Consider the following 18,906-nt stretch of genomic DNA (forward strand, 5'->3'; position numbering starts at 1 on the left):
GTTTAAAGATTGGCAATCCGTTGGATACCGACCGAGTTATAGGCAAAATTTGGTGCAAAAATGAGCCTTAGTAAATTTTTTTTTTATTTTTTTGATTTTTTGAATATTTTTCACTCTTTTATTTATTTAAAGCATTTCTTGAGTGAAAAGAAACACATTGCAACCGATTGGCATTAAAATAAATCAATTTAATTTTTTTTGCAAAATTTCTCAAAAAAAACGTAAGGGGTAAGCCTTATGAAAATTTCGAGTGGAAAATTTTTTTGAAATTTTTTTCTGATTTTTTATTCTTTTTTTAATTTAAAGCATTATTTGAGTGAAAAGAAACTTATTGCAACAAATTCGCAATAAAAAATATCACATTTAAAAATTTTGATGAATTGCAGAAAAATGAGGAAAATTTTACATTTTTCAAACAGGGTAAGGAGCTTGGTTTCTCGAATAACTTCTGACACAGACATCTGAGGGCATGGCCGTCCAAGAAGAAAATGTAGCCATTGGTGCCATCTATCGACCACAGGTTAAAGATTGGCGATCCGTTGGATACCGACCGACTTATAGCCAAAACTTGGCGCAAAAATGAGCCTTAGTAAATTTTTTTTTTATTTTTTTGATTTTTTGAATATTTTTCACTCTTTTATTTATTTAAAGCATTTCTTGAGTGAAAAGAAACACATTGCAACCGATTGGCATTAAAATAAATCAATTTAATTTTTTTTGCAAAATTTCTCAAAAAAAAACGTAAGGGGTAAGCCTTATGAAAATTTCGAGTGGAAAATTTTTTTGAAATTTTTTTCTGATTTTTTATTCTTTTTTTAATTTAAAGCATTATTTGAGTGAAAAGAAACTTATTGCAACAAATTCGCAATAAAAAATATCACATTTAAAAATTTTGATGAATTGCAGAAAAATGAGGAAAATTTTACATTTTTCAAACAGGGTAAGGAACTTGGTTCCTCGCATAACTTCAGGCACAGACATCTGAGGGCATGGCCGTCCAAGAAGAAAATGTAGCCATTGGTGCCATCTATCGACCACAGTTTAAAGATTGGCAATCCGTTGGATACCGACCGAGTTATAGGCAAAATTTGGTGCAAAAATGAGGAAAATTTTACATTTTTCAAACAGGGTAAGGAACTTGGTTCCTCGCATAACTTCAGGCACAGACATCTGAGGGCATGGCCGTCCAAGAAGAAAATGTAGCCATTGGTGCCATCTATCGACCACAGTTTAAAGATTGGCAATCCGTTGGATACCGACCGAGTTATAGGCCAAACTTGGTGCAAAAATGAGGAAAATTTTACATTTTTCAAACAGGGTAAGGAGCTTGGTTTCTCGAATAACTTCTGACACAGACATCTGAGGGCATGGCCGTCCAAGAAGAAAATGTAGCCATTGGTGCCATCTATCGACCACAGTTTAAAGATTGGCGATCCGTTGGATACCGACCGAGTTATAGGCAAAATTTGGTGAAAAAATGAGGAAAATTTTACATTTTTCAAACAGGGTAAGGAGCTTGGTTTCTTGAATAACTTCTGGCACAGACATCTGATGGCATGGCCGTTCAAAAAGAAAATATAGCCATTGGTGCCATCTATCGACCACAGGTTAAAGATTGGCGATCCGTTGGATACCGACCGACTTATAGCCATTACTTGGCGCAAAAATGAGCCTTATGAAATTTTCTAATTTTGAATTTTTGTATTTTTTCATAATTTTTTATTCTGTTTTTTATTAAAAGCATTAGTTGAATGAAAACAAACTTTTTTGAACTAATTGGCATTAAAATAAATCAATTTAATTTTTTTTGCAAAATTTCTCAAAAAAAACGTAAGGGGTAAGCCTTATGAAATTTTCGAGTGGAAAATTTTTTTGAATTTTTTTTCTGATTTTTTATTCTTTTTTTAATTTAAAGCATTATTTGAGTGAAAAGAAACTTATTGCAACAAATTCGCAATAAAAAATATCACATTTACAAATTTTGATAAATTGCAGAAAAATGAGGAAAATTTTACATTTTTCAAACAGGGTAAGGAACTTGGTTCCTCGCATAACTTCAAGCACAGACATCTGAGGGCATGGCCGTCCAAGAAGAAAATGTAGCCATTGGTGCCATCTATCGACCACAGTTTAAAGATTGGCAATCCGTTGGATACCGACCGAGTTATAGGCAAAATTTGGTGCAAAAATGAGCCTTAGTAAATTTTTTTTTTATTTTTTTGATTTTTTGAATATTTTTCACTCTTTTATTTATTTAAAGCATTTCTTGAGTGAAAAGAAACACATTGCAACCGATTGGCATTAAAATAAATCAATTTAATTTTTTTTGCAAAATTTCTCAAAAAAAACGTAAGGGGTAAGCCTTATGAAAATTTCGAGTGGAAAATTTTTTTGAAATTTTTTTCTGATTTTTTATTCTTTTTTTAATTTAAAGCATTATTTGAGTGAAAAGAAACTTATTGCAACAAATTCGCAATAAAAAATATCACATTTAAAAATTTTGATGAATTGCAGAAAAATGAGGAAAATTTTACATTTTTCAAACAGGGTAAGGAACTTGGTTCCTCGCATAACTTCAGGCACAGACATCTGAGGGCATGGCCGTCCAAGAAGAAAATGTAGCCATTGGTGCCATCTATCGACCACAGTTTAAAGATTGGCAATCCGTTGGATACCGACCGAGTTATAGGCAAAATTTGGTGCAAAAATGAGGAAAATTTTACATTTTTCAAACAGGGTAAGGAACTTGGTTCCTCGCATAACTTCAGGCACAGACATCTGAGGGCATGGCCGTCCAAGAAGAAAATGTAGCCATTGGTGCCATCTATCGACCACAGTTTAAAGATTGGCAATCCGTTGGATACCGACCGAGTTATAGGCAAAATTTGGTGCAAAAATGAGGAAAATTTTACATTTTTCAAACAGGGTAAGGAGCTTGGTTTCTCGAATAACTTCTGACACAGACATCTGAGGGCATGGCCGTCCAAGAAGAAAATGTAGCCATTGGTGCCATCTATCGACCACAGTTTAAAGATTGGCGATCCGTTTGATACCGACCGAGTTATAGGCAAAATTTGGTGCAAAAATGAGGAAAATTTTACATTTTTCAAACAGGGTAAGGAGCTTGGTTTCTTGAATAACTTCTGGCACAGACATCTGATGGCATGGCCGTTCAAAAAGAAAATATAGCCATTGGTGCCATCTATCGACCACAGGTTAAAGATTGGCGATCCGTTGGATACCGACCGACTTATAGCCATTACTTGGCGCAAAAATGAGCCTTATGAAATTTTCTAATTTTGAATTTTTGTATTTTTTCATAATTTTTTATTCTGTTTTTTATTAAAAGCATTAGTTGAATGAAAACAAACTTTTTTGAACTAATTGGCATTAAAATAAATCAATTTAATTTTTTTTGCAAAATTTCTCAAAAAAAACGTAAGGGGTAAGCCTTATGAAATTTTCGAGTGGAAAATTTTTTTGAATTTTTTTTCTGATTTTTTATTCTTTTTTTAATTTAAAGCATTATTTGAGTGAAAAGAAACTTATTGCAACAAATTCGCAATAAAAAATATCACATTTACAAATTTTGATAAATTGCAGAAAAATTAGGAAAATTTTACATTTTTCAAACAGGGTAAGGAACTTGGTTCCTCGCATAACTTCAAGCACAGACATCTGAGGGCATGGCCGTCCAAGAAGAAAATGTAGCCATTGGTGCCATCTATCGACCACAGTTTAAAGATTGGCAATCCGTTGGATACCGACCGAGTTATAGGCAAAATTTGGTGCAAAAATGAGGAAAATTTTACATTTTTCAAACAGGGTAAGGAACTTGGTTCCTCGCATAACTTCAGGCACAGACATCTGAGGGCATGGCCGTCCAAGAAGAAAATGTAGCCATTGGTGCCATCTATCGACCACAGTTTAAAGATTGGCAATCCGTTGGATACCGACCGAGTTATAGGCAAAATTTGGTGCAAAAATGAGGAAAATTTTACATTTTTCAAACAGGGTAAGGAGCTTGGTTTCTCGAATAACTTCTGACACAGACATCTGAGGGCATGGCCGTCCAAGAAGAAAATGTAGCCATTGGTGCCATCTATCGACCACAGTTTAAAGATTGGCGATCCGTTTTGATACCGACCGAGTTATAGGCAAAATTTGGTGCAAAAATGAGGAAAATTTTACATTTTTCAAACAGGGTAAGGAGCTTGGTTTCTTGAATAACTTCTGGCACAGACATCTGATGGCATGGCCGTTCAAAAAGAAAATATAGCCATTGGTGCCATCTATCGACCACAGGTTAAAGATTGGCGATCCGTTGGATACCGACCGACTTATAGCCATTACTTGGCGCAAAAATGAGCCTTATGAAATTTTCTAATTTTGAATTTTTGTATTTTTTCATAATTTTTTATTCTGTTTTTTATTAAAAGCATTAGTTGAGTGAAAACAAACTTTTTTGAACCAATTGGCATTAAAATAAATCAATTTAATTTTTTTTGCAAAATTTCTCAAAGAAAACGTAAGGGGTAAGCCTTATGAAATTTTCGAGTGGAAAATTTTTTTGAATTTTTTTTCTGATTTTTTATTCTTTTTTTAATTTAAAGCATTATTTGAGTGAAAAGAAACTTATTGCAACAAATTCGCAATAAAAAATATCACATTTACAAATTTTGATAAATTGCAGAAAAATGAGGAAAATTTTACATTTTTCAAACAGGGTAAGGAACTTGGTTCCTCGCATAACTTCAAGCACAGACATCTGAGGGCATGGCCGTCCAAGAAGAAAATGTAGCCATTGGTGCCATCTATCGACCACAGTTTAAAGATTGGCAATCCGTTGGATACCGACCGAGTTATAGGCAAAATTTGGTGCAAAAATGAGGAAAATTTTACATTTTTCAAACAGGGTAAGGAGCTTGGTTTCTCGAATAACTTCTGACACAGACATCTGAGGGCATGGCCGTCCAAGAAGAAAATGTAGCCATTGGTGCCATCTATCGACCACAGTTTCAAGATTGGCGATCCGTTGGATACCGACCGAGTTATAGGCAAAATTTGGTGCAAAAATGAGGAAAATTTTACATTTTTCAAACAGGGTAAGGAGCTTGGTTTCTCGAACAACTTCTGGCACAGACATCTGAGGGCATGGCCGTTCAAAAAGAAAATATAGCCATTGGTGCCATCTATCGACCACAGGTTAAAGATTGGCGATCCGTTGGATACCGACCGACTTATAGCCATTACTTGGCGCAAAAATGAGCCTTATGAAATTTTCTAATTTTGAATTTTTGTATTTTTTCATAACTTTTTATTGTGTTTTTTATTAAAAGCATTAGTTGAGTGAAAACAAACTTTTTTGAACCAATTGGCATTAAAATAAATCAATTTTATTTTTTTTGCAAAATTTCTCAAAAAAAACGTAAGGGGTAAGCCTTATGAAATTTTCGAGTGGAAAATTTTTTTGAAATTTTTTTCTGATTTTCTACTCTTTTTTTAATTTAAAGCATTATTTGAGTGAAAAGAAACTTATTGCAACAAATTCGCAATAAAAAATATCACATTTACAAATTTTGATAAATTGCAGAAAAATGAGGAAAATTTTACATTTTTCAAACAGGGTAAGGAACTTGGTTCCTCGCATAACTTCAAGCACAGACATCTGAGGGCATGGCCGTCCAAGAAGAAAATGTAGCCATTGGTGCCATCTATCGACCACAGTTTCAAGATTGGCAATCCGTTGGATACCGACCGAGTTATAGCCAAAACTTGGCGCAAAAATGAGCCTTAGTAAATTTTTTTTTTATTTTTTTGATTTTTTTGATTTTTTGAATTTTTTTCACTCTTTTTTTTATTTAAAGCATTTCTTGAGTGAAAAGAAACACATTGCAACCGATTGGCATTAAAATAAATCAATTTTATTTTTTTTGCAAAATTTCTCAAAAAAAACGTAAGGGGTAAGCCTTATGAAATTTTCGAGTGGAAAATTTTTTTGAAATTTTTTTCTGATTTTCTACTCTTTTTTTAATTTAAAGCATTATTTGAGTGAAAAGAAACTTATTGCAACAAATTCGCAATAAAAAATATCACATTTAAAAATTTTGATAAATTGCAGAAAAATGAGGAAAATTTTACATTTTTCAAACAGGGTAAGGAACTTGGTTTCTCGCATAACTTCAAGCACAGACATCTGAGGGCATGGCCGTCCAAGAAGAAAATGTAACCATTGGTGCCATCTATCGACCACAGTTTAAAGATTGGCAATCCGTTGGATACCGACCGAGTTATAGGCAAAATTTGGTGTAAAAATGAGGAAAATTTTACATTTTTCAAACAGGGTAAGGAGCTTGGTTTCTCGAATAACTTCTGACACAGACATCTGAGGGCATGGCCGTCCAAGAAGAAAATGTAGCCATTGGTGCCATCTATCGACCACAGGTTAATGATTGGCGATCCGTTGGATACCGACCGAGTTATAGGCAAAATTTGGTGCAAAAATGAGGAAAATTTTACATTTTTCAAACAGGGTAAGGAGCTTGGTTTCTCGAATAACTTCTGACACAGACATCTGAGGGCATGGCCGTCCAAGAAGAAAATGTAGCCATTGGTGCCATCTATCGACCACAGGTTAAAGATTGGCGATCCGTTGGATACCGGCCGACTTATAGCCATTACTTGGCGCAAAAATGAGCCTTATGAAATTTTCTAATTTTGAATTTTTGTATTTTTTTATAATTTTTTATTCTGTTTTTTATTAAAAGCATTAGTTGAGTGAAAACAAACTTTTTTGAACCAATTGGCATTAAAATAAATCAATTTTATTTTTTTTTTGCAAAATTTCTCAAAAAAAACGTAAGGGGTAAGCCTTATGAAATTTTCGAGTGGAAAATTTTTTTGAAATTTTTTTCTGATTTTTTATTCTTTTTTTAATTTAAAGCATTATTTGAGTGAAAAGAAACTTATTGCAACAAATTCGCAATAAAAAATATCACATTTAAAAATTTTGATAAATTGCAGAAAAATGAGGAAAATTTTACATTTTCTCAAACAGGGTATGGAACTTGGTTCCTCTAATAACTTCTGGCACAGACATCTGAGGGCATGGCCGTCCAAGAAGAAAATGTAGCCATTGGTGCCATCTATCGACCACAGTTTCAAGATTGGCGATCCGTTGGATACCGACCGAGTTATAGGCAAAATTTGGTGCAAAAATGAGGAAAATTTTACATTTTTCAAACAGGGTAAGGAGCTTGGTTTCTCGAATAACTTCTGGCACAGACATCTGAGGGCATGGCCGTCCAAGAAAAAAAAGTAGCCATTGGTGCCATCTATCGACCACAGGTTAAAGATTGGCGATCCGTTGGATACCGACCGACTTATAGCCATTACTTGGCGCAAAAATGAGCCTTATGAAATTTTCTAATGTTGAATTTTTGTATTTTTTTATAATTTTTTATTCTGTTTTTTATTAAAAGCATTAGTTGAGTGAAAACAAACTTTTTTGAACCAATTGGCATTAAAATAAATCAATTTTATTTTTTTTGCAAAATTTCTCAAAAAAAACGTAAGGGGTAAGCCTTATGAAATTTTCGAGTGAAAAATTTTTTTGAAATTTTTTTCTGATTTTTTATTCTTTTTTTAATTTAAAGCATTTTTTGAGTGAAAAGAAACTTATTGCAACAAATTCGCAATAAAATATATCACATTTAAAAATTTTGCTGAATTGCAGAGAAATGAGGAAAATTTTACATTTTTCAAACAGGGTAAGGAGCTTGGTTTCTCGAATAACTTCTGACACCGACATCTGAGGGCATGGCCGTCCAAGAAGAAAATGTAGCCATTGGTGCCATCTATCGACCACAGTTTCAAGATTGGCGATCCGTTGGATACCGACCGAGTTATAGGCAAAATTTGGTGCAAAAATGAGGAAAATTTTACATTTTTCAAACAGGGTAAGGAGCTTGGTTTCTCGAACAACTTCTGGCACAGACATCTGATGGCATGGCCGTTCAAAAAGAAAATATAGCCATTGGTGCCATCTATCGACGACAGGTTAAAGATTGGCGATCCGTTGGATACCGGCCGACTTATAGCCATTACTTGGCGCAAAAATGAGCCTTATGAAATTTTCTAATTTTGAATTTTTGTATTTTTTTATAATTTTTTATTCTGTTTTTTATTAAAAGCATTAGTTGAGTGAAAACAAACTTTTTTGAACCAATTGGCATTAAAATAAATCAATTTTATTTTTTTTGCAAAATTTCTCAAAAAAAACGTAAGGGGCCTTATGAAATTTTCGAGTGGAAAATTTTTTTGAAATTTTTTTCTGATTTTCTATTCTTTTTTTAATTTAAAGCATTATTTGAGTGAAAAGAAACTTATTGCAACAAATTCGCAATAAAAAATATCACATTTAAAAATTTTGATGAATTGCAGAAAAATGAGGAAAATTTTACATTTTCTCAAACAGGGTAAGGAACTTGGTTTCTCGAATAACTTCTGGCACAGACATCTGAGGGCATGGCCGTCCAAGAAGAAAATGTAGCCATTGGTGCCATCTATCGACCACAGGTTAAAGATTGGCGATCCGTTGGATACCGACCGAGTTATAGGCAAAACTTGGTGCAAAAATAAGCCTTAGTAAACTTCAACTAGTTCGCTTTAAAATAGATCAATTTGTAAAATCTTGTTAAATTTCCCAAAAAAAGGTAAGGCCTTACTAGATTTATGCCGAGGTTTTTTATGACTCTGAAATGAATCGTTAAGCGAGCTGACTCATAATAAGGACTTATTAACTCTTAGTTGACTCACTAAAAAGAGTTGTTATTCTCATCTCTAGTTGGGCCGTACCACACAAACCTAGCGTCCGTGTATGATGTGAATTTTATTTCATGATTCAGATCCGACCTCTTCTCAAGGGATCGTCATTTTACTAGTACAAAAAAAAGGAAAAAGGACGTTATGTCCGGTTTTGCACACGCTGCGATGAATGATTTATAGACGTTATTGCAAAAAGTAAACCCCATCAAGCATTTATCAATATAAGCGCAGTGCCGGGGAACTCCAGCACGCCAAGCAGAGGATACGCTCAGGATCAATAATTTTCATCTCGCCGCTTACGGACGTTCCGGTGCGGGGTAGGGGGTTGTTGGGTTCTCGGCAACAACCCATCAAGGGTTGCGAGTCAAACATTTCTCAATCATTTTTCGAGCGTTATTCGATTCTGGAGGGTTTTCCTCGCCATGTTTTTTTTTGTGATGCTTCCTTTAACGGTGGTTTATTTTTTTCTTCAGCAAAAAGTAAAGGTTTTGTATATCGGTAGTAGAATATTTTCAAAACTTGACGAGAAAAAAACACGAGTGGATTGTAAGTGATAGGCAAAGCTCGTTTTTTTTCTTTCTCCCCGAACACATACACGCATGCGTAAGGTTCCCCTCAGCGTTGCGCTGTAAAAATGTTTCATGGCATTTTCATTTTAGCAATCTCCCTGTTTGCAAGCAAACCAATTTCATTTTCCAACGATCGGATTTCGGTAGTTTTGACTTGTTAAAAGTTCCTCTTTTTTTGGGGGGGGAATTGCTTTCTAGCAACCGTTGAACCGTACGTTAACGCTTCAAGTGTTTGATTTTTGCTACCATATTTGGTGGTCATTTCGGTTGGCCACTGTAGACTATTGCATTGCACACTGCAAAAACCCGATTGCATTCCCGACATTTAGTAATGGATTCAGGGATGCTTGCTGGTGAGAAATGAAATACAAAAAAAAAAGAAAAAAAATTACATTCAACCAGAACAAAACTGTCAACCGCTCGCCACTACAGCAGGCGAACAACATATACCCAAAAAAAAAAGAAGTTATTTATGAGCTACAATATGACATCGGAAACTGAGCGCAGTAAAACATTGTGAAGCGCGTGAAGGGGAGAAAGCAGCCACCTACCGGTGTAGGTCAAAAATTCAAACCATTTCCCATCGTGTTTGGGTTGTGATGGTGGAAATTCGTTTCTTTTTTTGGAAGGTAAAATGTAAAAAAAATCATCCACATGGGATGGGATGCGCCGCATGGTTTGTTGCGACACGTTTTGTGAGTTTGGTGGTGAGAAAAAGATGTGAATCTCTCCGTCCTTTCCTACCATCCTTCCATCCACCGTTCGGTGCTTCGTTCCACCCAAAACACTCCCATTGAATGATTGGAAAAGTAATAAAATTTTAATCGAATTTCATTGTTCCGACCGTGGAAAGCACGAGGCAGGGCAGTTGTTTGAAACGGCCATAAAAAAAACACAGGAGGCGGTTGCTGCGTTATCACTATTGACCACTAAGTGACACTAAAATGGTTGGGTTGCTTCCGTGACCGATGTTTCCGCGGCGGTTTTGTCACGATCGTATGCAAAATTTGAGACAGTGCAATGGGCTGGAAAGAAAAAAAAAACGCAAACGCTGGAGATATGATTTAATTTGTCATTCCCATTTGTTTTGTTGCACATATAGTGCTGTGCGTTTGGGGAAAGTTTAACCAAACGGGAATGGTTGGGAACTGAAAAGTTGGTTCTGCCATAGTGGTTTGCAATTTGAACATGAAAATTGTGGAACAAGCATTGGTTGAGATTTTTGATGATTGACTGGTGTTTGCCTTTCGTTAAACTAAAGATGAAAATGATTTATTGAAATTTGAATTTAGCTTTGAAATTATTTGTACAGTGCGTGCCATAATTATAAGATCAAATGTTTTTTTAGCTTTAAAAAAAATTTCTTTGGGTTAAAAAATTATATTTTCATTATTTTATCATAGTTTTACAAACAATTTAAAAAGGTGAAGAACTATAAAAAAAATAAAAAAAATATATTATTAGTAAATTTATTATTATTAAATAATAAAGCATAAAGGGGCGGGTGGTGCATGTGAAAGACGGCGCCCGTCCACACGGCAGGACCGGGTTCAAATCCCATCCGGACCGTTCCCCCGTAGCAAGGACTGACTATCCGGTTACGTGGTAAAATAAGTCTAGTAAGCCAGAAATGGCCGGCGAGGTCGTTAAAGTCAAGAAGAAGAAAGAATTTATTAATAAGCAATTAAGGAACAAGCTTGTAGAATTAATGAATGTTACGATTAATATTAACATTTATAAATGCTGCATTTTGCAGGGTTTGCCAAAAACTACATTTATTATTATTTATTTGAGACCGTAATTCACTTTCAAATGCAATTAAAAATTTGATAATTGTCAAAGGTTAAGAAATGTGTATTTATATTTTTAATAATTCACGTAACATTTAAAACAACCTATTTACAATTGCAAGACAGTAAAACACGTAACAAACATCATATTTAAGTTAAATTGTTTAATTTTTCATTAATTTTATGAGAAGGCTAATAAATACGAAAACAGGAATATTTTAAAATATTTTTTTTTTCAATTTTACCCGACTTAATGGAACTTCATTGTATACACTTGAAGAAGAATTCCTTTGAATGTTATGAACAAAAATATTGACTTCAAAATATCTGTGAATGCAGAGTTCATAGGGTTTAATCATGTTTAAACAAAACGGAAAAGCATCATTTTAAGAAAAAACAAAATTTTCTTCCGATAAAAATAAACATTTAGCAACATTTGTTATGTATTTGATCTTATTTGATTTTTACGTCTCACCTAGATTTTTTTTGTTTTCAACTAAAATATTTATCAAAACTTACTAAACCCATTCCTTACCACCATATAAACCATAACTAAGCATATTTGGTACACCACTAACTTCGTGTAATTCGATCCTATTCAGCTTTTAAAATATGCTAATGATTGCATAAACTCGACACAATCTTCATATCTGCCAGATCTGTCCAATCATAATCATTTCACTATTCACATTCACCCTCAGCTTAAAAAGATGGGACCCGGCCCCGCCCGGCCGAAGCTTCATACATATAGGGACAGTAAAATGAATTCAACGCTTCAGTGAATCCACTCAAATACACTCGAATGGAGGGGGACACGGGTTTCAATGGAAAGAGGGAAAGCCAATGTTAATAATTCACCAGTCCCGGAAAAACCGGGCACCGATGATGGAAGCGATGGAAAACCTACCGAAAACTTAACAGTTCATCCCCATTCCCCGCGGTGAATGGGGCTGCCCGTTCGTTTGACAGATTGCGAACACGAAACTAACCGGACGGTACGATTTGTTGGTTTGCATTTACAGTTACTGTGGGGCGGGGGGGGGGGGGAGTGAAGGAAGGGAAAGGAGAAGGAAAGAGTGGGTCCAATTTCTCTATTACTGTTCACCGTTGGATCGTTCCGTATGGTAAAATGGAATGGTTTGGAAATAAATCTCATTTCGTGATTTTAGAGACAATCGCATGAATAATAGAAGGACAACCCCAACAATCGTCGTCCCCCGTTCCCCCGTAAAAACCTCTGGCGTAAGATGTTTCGATCCGGTCCGGAACAGAGGTCATCCGGTAACACGAGGTGAGATAGTGTCGGTCGAGTTGAAACTACCCTAATCCCTTTTGCCTTTCGTTTCGATCCGCACCCTCAACAACCAAAAAAAAGCCAATCCACCAGTCGTGCGTTGGGAATATCCTTTCCATCTTTGCTGGCATTATACATCACCACTCAAGCTGATGTCCTTTACCTTCACGAGTTACCCTTATTGCTTGCCTACAATTCCTCACATTAACCACACAGTCAATTCGCAACCGAGAATGAGATGATCTTTCGGTGAGAAAAATGGCAATGGAAGTGGGGAAGGGGTTTTGCTTTTATCCTTTCAGCTTTGCCTATCTTATGACTATCATTCATCGGGTACGCAAGTGAAGTTCATTTCCATTTTTGGGGTTTTTTTTTGTGGAAGTGAAAATATTCTCCTAATGGTGATTACATTCTTCTCTTTCTTCCTTTTTTTTGGGCTGAGATTGATTGTAAATGCGAAACAACCTTTATTACTAGAAGGATCCGATTCTAATGTTTCAATCAATGGAGCCCACCACCCCCCCGGAAAGGGGGAAAGAATAAAGGATGTGTATAGAGCAATATTGCTCGCTTTTTCACTAACTTTCAAAAGTCATCGAAACGGCCATCTCTTGATGCCTTTTGATGAGCTACCTCGCCAATCGAAATCCAATCGTCAAGTGCGATTGATGAGTGGAAATGCTTTTTTGCGTTTCTATTTGCACCCATTTTTTTTTTTATTGTACTCCCCCCACACAGAAATATACTCTGTCTCACCCTTCAATAGAGAAGCCTCTTTCCCTTGGGGGCTTAATATTGCGACCCGATTCGTCAAGTGTCCAGATGGGTCCGGCACGCGACCCGGAAGATGAAGATGGGATGTAGATGAGTTTCGGCCTACAAGCCTTTAAGAAAGGGCCACAAGCACAAACGATGGTCCTTTCATTTTGCTAGACGCCCGAGGTGCCCACTCTATACGCACACTGTCTAATGGAGAGAGTGAGAAAATGCTGCTTTTTCGGGTGCCCATAGAAAAAGGAAAACTATAATACATGCCACCGAAAATACGGGTATGTGAATCGTTTTTGGCAATGACGATGTGACTGGAATTTATTAAGCAAGCCAAGAGTGGCCTTACATTTACGAATGGATGCTTTTTGTTTGGTGTTGCATCGAAATAAGGGGTTTTTGGATAGGTGGGGTCGGTTCTATTAAATAAAATAACTTTTCACCATTTCCACAACTCCCCCGTCGAAGGAGGAAGCGGAAGAAGAAGTCACGTCCATCGTCTCGGGTTGGTCGGCAACATCTCCCACCGTGGGGAATTCACCGTGTCTGACACCGTGCTGTGCCTCCGTTTTATTCGTTCCGTTTGTGATGTGAAATTTATATTATCCCACATTGGCTTCTATTTGCTTGTTGAAAAGCAGAAAATGACCAAATCGCATCCTTCGTACCCGTTTTCCTCCAAAGTGTTGAGTGAGGATCGAACACGCACCGCATTCAGTGCTTTTTTCAGTGTGTGACTTTTGGGTGCCTTCCATGTCTTGGGCGCAATCAAACAATGCTCCCGGAGGGCATCCGGACACAAGGATATTCATCTCCATCAGCAACAACGGAAACTAGTTTTTTGCGCCGAAACCCCCATTGGATGGATGGTAGATAAATTTACGAATAATTGAGCTCCCGAAGGATTTGCTCCCGTCATCGATGGAGGTGTTTTTTTACAGAGAAAATAAAACATGAAAATAACCATAACAGGTCAATGGCTTCTGAGGCGCTGGAACAAAAACACGTTTATATCGTCGTATAAAACCATACGACGGCTCGCGTATGAGAAACGAACAGGCACATTAATGTGCTGCGAAAGAATTGAACCATACCATTACGTGGAATGATAAAACGGCCAAAATGCCGATCCGGACAGTACGCGTGTGTGTGTGGGATGAATATAAATGAGCTGCCTTGGTCCGATGCTCAAAAGGCAGTGGCTCCTAGGGAATAATTTAGAAAGCAGACACGGAACAGGATCAAAGTATGTCCAGTGTCGCAAGTACTGACGAATTTTCTGTATTTTATTTAACAGAAAATCTCTTTCGAATAGTTTGAACACTCAAAAAAACGTCAAAATAACAAAACTGCGTGGTCAATAAGTAGCGTTTTGTCATTTTTAAAATTATTTTTACGTATCCTTATACTTTCAACGCTTCCCACAATATGATAATTCGAATGGGGGTTGATTAAAAATTCGACACAACCTTTCCATTTCAATGCATATGAAATAAGCTACCCGTGTGGTTCGACACAAACGCGACTATTTCCTTTTTCTGCTCCTAACTAAGCACGAACCTGACCTGACCGAAGGTGTGACCCGAACCCGAGAGGAAAAAGTAATAGAAACACACCTTTGATTGTGAAGCAGCTGATAAGAAACCTTCCTGCCAGATATGATTGCATAGTAACCGAGGGTAAAACTAAACTAAGCCATATATGCTTTAGATAACTATCAGTCGAAATAGGCAAACTCTTAACTTTGCATATGGTATTTTACCTGGGTCGGTACTTTGCACAATGTTCCCATTTGAATTTCATCAACGGCCTTTTGTGAGTAGACTGTGTTTAGGTAAAGGATTCTCAGTGTTAGAACCTTTTGTTGGAAAGAACGATCGAATCTTCTCATTGAATGTTTAAATTAATTCAAAATATTCAAAACGAAGTGGTATTGAAGGCGATTGTACGTTACATAATGTTGTTTTAGAAACAAAGAAATTGAATTTGATACTTTAGTATTAACGTCTGATTGATATTTTAACCTTTTTAACGATAAACTCTTTCAAAGGAGATTTATGTCGTCGTAGAAAAAGTGTAACGTTTATGTTTGTGTTGAATGGGGTTAACGTTCTAACGGTTGTATGGATAATAGCGTAGCAACGAGCAGCGACGGAGCAGAGTTGCGTTTACAGTTATGGATTCGCTGCTTAATGCAAAGAACTTTGGCTACGGAACATATAGTTCATGTTGGGAATCTAGTAGTCGGGTTGTTGCGAGTATAGCAATCGGTATGTTAGAAAAATATCTAAGTAACCATTGTACATGGTTAGGAATTTCATTCCAGTGCAAACCGTTATCCTAACCAGAAGTGAAATATGTTGGAGTTCAAAACCTACGGGATTCTACAGTTCCAGAATCAGCTATAGAATCCAGTTTCGTGGCAGAGGAATCTGAAGAACGTTCCGTGACAGAAGAACCAGTACAACAATTCATAACCCCAAAAACCCAGATAGAATGTGTCGAACACTCCAGCTACCAGTCCGATTCAAGTCATCTTCATTTGGGGCCTGTTCCTGGTCGAACACGTCGTGAAGACTTGGCCTGGCCGCCAATCGTATCCTTCCGGCTTTGACCACCGTCAGGATATCTGCACCGCGAAACAGCTCAGCTAGCTCGTGGTTCATTCTCTTTCTCTACACGCCCTGCTCGCACACACCGGCAAAGATAGTCCTTAGCACCCGCCGTTCGAAAATAGCGAGTGAATTGGCATCCTCCGTTAGCAGAGTCCAGGACTCGTTCCCGTAGAGAACTACCGAACGTATCAGTGTGTGCTATATCGTACATTTCGTATGTTGCTGGAGCCTTCTGGATCGCAGGAGTTTGTGGAGCCCGTAGTAGGCACGATTTCCTTGAACAATGTGCCTTCGGATTTCGCCGCTCATGTTGTTGTCTGAAGTTATGATCGTACCAAGGTAGCAGAACTTCTCTACCACCTCGAGATCGGCGTCGTCAACTGATACTATGCTTCCGAGTCGGGCTCTATCACGGTCAGAGCCTCCGGCAAGCAGGTATTTTGTCTTCGTCGCATTGGTCCTCAATGCAATTTTATCCGCCTCGCGTTTCAATCGGCTGAGAAATTGAAGGGAACGGGTAAAAATCGAGCCCTGGATATCGAAGCCCGCGCGATTCATGTCATACGAAACTTTCGTTCGACAGTCGAAAACTACAGCTATTAGCCCAATACAAGTCATATGACGAAACCTTAAGTAGCTAGATGCTGGATATCGAAGCAATCTACATATATGGTTCATTTTATAATAACAGTTTTCTTTTTTGGAACAGTGGTAGTGTCTATATCTGCCATTGTTTTCCTTAAAAGCCAAGCACGGTTCGAGGGATCGATTGATCAATGTGCACCACGAACACGGAAATCGAAGTTGTTTGTTGCAGACTGTACATCGTAGATAATCCACATTTTTCTTCCATTGTCCACAAACGTTATGGGTGTGTAGCAATGTTCCGAATTCACATGATGCGTCTTGGCTCAACGACCTCTAAGGTCACGCCGGACATTTCTGGCTTACTAGACTTATGTTTACCACGTAGCTGGATAGTCAGTCTTTGCTACGGGAGGACACGATCCGGATGGGATTTGATACTCGGTCCTGTCCTGTGGAACTGGCGCCGTTTAACTCATACACAATCGGGCATTTCCTTTCGAAAGTCGAACAAAACGAACGGAACAATGGAGAAATACTGGGTAGTTTCATTCTACTTGTGTAACCGAAGAAAGCGAGTTTAATAAAAGAATTTGTCTGTAATATCCTGACAATACAAAAACCAAATAAAATTGAATTGAATAGTTTATTTTACGTTCTCATTTTTGTCAACACATGACGCCAACTAGAATTGTTGGTCGATTGTGACGTATTGCAAATATCAAGAACCTAAAAGTGATAAGTAGTAAACAAACTGTTTTCTTTATTCGGTTAGTACGGTTCCATCATAAAGCTGTGAACAATTATTAGAATTTAATATTGATTTAATAACTGTATAATATAATTTTGTTGTAATGAATATGTTATCGAATCATATAACTTCTGAAGCGTATCGTAAGATTAAACAACATCAGTGAAACAACAGACCATCATTACATTTATCATTACAGCTTGAAATACTATGATTAAGACGGTTGACTGCCGTCCGCATGAAGGAAAAAATAATCACAATTGGTGACATTGCTCTTTGAGGATCCAAGTATAATACACGAACCACGAATAAACCCTGCCCGAAAGAAGGGTAAAAGTTGTATCTAAGGGTAGGCTGTTTTGTCAATTACCCACACCTCATGATTTTTAAATATTAAAGCTTTATTTCTTATGACAAAAAAAATTAAAAATCTCTGATACAATTATCACTAAATACATTTTAAATTGAAATATTGTCGAACACATGAATTATAAAATTCTGTACTTTAACATTTTAACAAAAACAAGTGAATATTCTGTGAAAGGAAAAAGTTATAGGTTTAATTGATTTGGTTTTCTTGTTTAACATTCATTATTATTAATGAATAATAAATAAAAATGAACAATTTTATTTTTAGAAAAAGTTCATCAAATTAAAGAACGAAAATCACGTACCAAAAAATAGAAACACAAAAAAAATGCACAAAACAAATGTCTAATATACAGCTGCAACGAAATGCATACTGAATACACATTATACCATTGTCACCAACGACTAGTGGTTACTTTCTCTGCAGTCCATCGACATTGATCGTTGAACCGGAGCACGTAAGCAAGCGAAGAAAAAAACACCCTTCTAGCATGGTGTCGGTTCAACACAGGGAAAATGTAAATCTAAACCCCCATAAGGAATCGATGGGTAAAAGAACAATCATCCATGCATAAAACCAGACACCAACTCTCAAAGGGTGTTTGGTTGGAAACAAGCAAAACCCACCAAAAACGGATCAGAGATGCACAGCGGTTTTTGTAAAAAAAGAAAAAAACGCTATTCCCACACGACTTATTGGCAGAACCACCGAGACTGGACAGCAAATTGCCGTACCTTTTGCTTTCCATGCTTTCTCGCCAGCTAATGGAAACTATCATTTGTTTAAGAAGCAGCCCGGAAAATGTTCACTTCATGCTGATTTACATAATGTTTTCTCCCTGTCGCACGCGCTGAGATGCAATTTCCAATCGCATTCACAGCAATATACATATATACACGAAAGAAAAGTAAGAAAGGTTAGAGAAAGAAAAAAATCCTGCTACTACAGTACGTTAGCTTATTTCAGCACAAAACCGTCCATTTCCGTACCGGTTTGACAGTGGAACAGAGATAAATTGTATTGTTGTTTAACGCTTGCCTGCTTGTGGTTGCTGGTAGACGAGCAGGACCCGCCCGGAGAAACGTTATCGTGCGGAAGTCGATCATGGAGGCGCCCAGTACTCCATGGAAACGCGTCGATCATGGAGACGCCTGGTACTTTACGCTCGATCGAACTCGAAAGCCACGAAATGAACGTTTGGTAGAGATTATAATTTTTTCTTTCTCTCTCTCTCTCCCGTGTGCTCCTCCTTTCTTTCACGAACGAAAGTGTCGATCGAACAATGGTAATAGAAGTCACAGTGCACAGTTTGTAAAATATTTCCAACCAGAATATGGA

General features: G+C 36.9%; 1 protein-coding gene across 1 annotated transcript in view; it reads left to right on the plus strand.

The window, feature by feature from the left end:
- Positions 1-18,906, plus strand: part of LOC125767082 (tetraspanin-2A) — a 71,409-nt gene that overhangs the window by 36,816 nt on the left and 15,687 nt on the right. The window lies entirely within an intron of this gene.

This window comes from Anopheles funestus, chromosome 3RL (genome assembly GCF_943734845.2).
Source record: "Anopheles funestus chromosome 3RL, idAnoFuneDA-416_04, whole genome shotgun sequence".
NCBI lineage: Eukaryota > Metazoa > Arthropoda > Insecta > Diptera > Culicidae > Anopheles > Anopheles funestus.